Here is a 2,500-nt window from a genome sequence, read left to right as displayed (position 1 = left end):
ATCATCATTGTATTATCACCATTACTATTATTATTATCCTTCTAAAGTACGCTGCATTCGAGGCAAGTACGCTTGAGTGAAGTAGTTAGACCGTCAGTTTATGCATGTTTATTATTTCCACGAGTATCTGAGAGAGAACGTTAAGAAGAAAGATAGGAAGGGATAATAAAGAGTAAGAGGAAGGAGGGAGGTTGAAGAGAAAGGGTAGATGGGGAAGGGGAAACGGAGGGGACTTAGAAAGGAAAGGGGAAGGGCAGGGAGAAGGGGCTCAGAGAAAGTAGGAGGAAGGAAAGGGGAAGAAAGGGGATAAGAGAACGAAGGAATTGGGGAGGTTTAAGGAGGAGGAAGGAATCAAGAAGGGGCAGATGTAGGACTAGTGGAAAGGAAGTTTTATGATTATAATAATAATGATAATGATGACAATAATAATGATAATAACAATAATAGTAGTAATAAAATGACAATAATAACAATAATAGTAGTAATGATGATGTTGATGATAATGAAAATGATTATAATGATATTGACAATGATAAAGATAATGAAAATGATGATAACAATAATAATGGTGATAACATTAATAACAGCAACTTAAAAAATATCAAGATAATCACAATAACGATATCAATAGTAATCAGAAAAGATAATGAAGCTTCCTAATGTAAAGAAAAAGCCCTTCCACTCACATGGACGTGCAACTCTCGCCCTTCGAGCTTCATGTGGGTTCACAGTCGTTGCAAACCGTCCAGTCAGCGCTGTGGATGGCCGTGCAAATAGAACGCTGACTAATGAGTCGGCGAAAAGAACGATAAATACACGTAAGTCTTTTTTTTCCGTGTAGGTCCCGGTGTGGTAAGGAACCTTGCAGAGATCAGGAGAGAGTGTATATCGTGTATTAATCTCATTGTGCTGGAGGAAGCGTAAATAGAACAACGAGAGGAGGAACAAGAAAACAGACGAGTATGTCAAAGGCCGTTTCGCTATGTTGCTTCTTCAAGGAACAAAAAAGCAATATAAGCGATTTTTTTACTTATTCGTATGTTTTCTTGTTCCTCTTAATGATGATCCAGTTATAGTGCAGCATTTTCGCAGCTTTTGTTTAAGATCGGACAGTTATATATCTACATATGTAAACAGCCGCACGATAGCTGCTAGGTGAGTTCTTCTCATGATCGAATGCTGGACGACAGCAGAACGAGTGCCTTCCAACATGACTCCAAGCATCTCGTTTTCTTTTCCTGCTGCTTCAACTTGTGAATCTCGAGGAGGTGGACGTCGAGGAGGGTGTCCAATCACGCCTGTTCCTCCTCCATGCACACGCCCACAAAAAGAACCAGGTAGGTAGCCCTGTCTGCTGGTCTTAGGCTCCAAATTCTGCCCAATAACACCTCCATGGTTGAGTTGCAATGTGATAGCAGTTCTGGGTCTGACGTAGGACTTATAATGTGCTCCCGAGGTTTGCCTGAAGACTGCGTGGAAAGGGGGAAGGAGGGGGGGGAGGGGGGAGTTCTGCATAGACTTGGTTCTATACCCTCCGAAGAAGGACTGCTTCGAAGTCGTTCTGCATTCTTTCAGCAATTAATTGACATTCGTCTGGAGAATCAGAATGTATATATTTTGTTGTTGGGCATTAGTCTCTTTCTCTTTCTCTCTCTCTCTCTCTCTCTCTCTCTCTCACTCTGTCTCTCTCTCTCTCTCTTTCTCTCTCTCTCTCTCTCTCTTCTTCTTCTCTCCCCCTCTCTCTCTCTCTCTCTCTCTCTCTCTCTCTCTCTCTCTCTCTCTCTCTTTCTCTCTCTCTCTCTCTCTCTCTCTTTCTCATCTCTCTCTCTCTCTCTCTCTCTCTCTCTCTCTCTCTCTCTCTCTCTCTCTCTCTCTCTTCTTCTCTCTCTCTCTCTCTCTCTCTCTCTCTCTCTCTCTCTCTCTCTCTCTCTCTCTCTCTCTCTCTCTTTCTCACTTCCTCACTTCCTCACTCTCTCCAAATTGATAGATATATTAGATTAGACAGATAGTTAGATATATAAACAGACAAATAGAAAGATTGATAGATAATTATGACAATAATTCAATTAATACTCAGGTGACCCAGTGTTACACCTTGATCTTCCTATCATCATTAACCGAACAAACAAACAACCAAGCAAAAAAAAAATCCTATGGTAATACCGAAAGCCGGAGACAATCCCTTAACAAGGTCCCACGATTCTCATTACGAATTTCCAGGAAAATGAAAAGGTTTAAGACGGAGCTTGAGGTCACAGGAATATAACGAATTAACATGATATTCGCAAAAAGACGGACCAGCTTGCTTTAGGCTTCTGTGGATCGAAAGATTCCTCGGTTTGATTCATTTGTTTTTGGATTAATGGATGGCGTATGGTAAAGGCGTAGAAAAAGAGGCTGGTTAATGTATATACTGGGGTTTACGCTTCAATTCTATATATATGTCTGTCAACGGTCTCTCTCTCTCTCTTTCTCTCTTTATATATATATATATATGTGT

This window comes from Penaeus vannamei, chromosome 23 (assembly GCF_042767895.1).
Source record: "Penaeus vannamei isolate JL-2024 chromosome 23, ASM4276789v1, whole genome shotgun sequence".
Taxonomy (NCBI): Eukaryota; Metazoa; Arthropoda; class Malacostraca; order Decapoda; family Penaeidae; genus Penaeus; species Penaeus vannamei.
The sequence above is the reverse complement of the archived record's forward strand: the minus strand, read 5'-3'. Positions refer to the sequence as shown.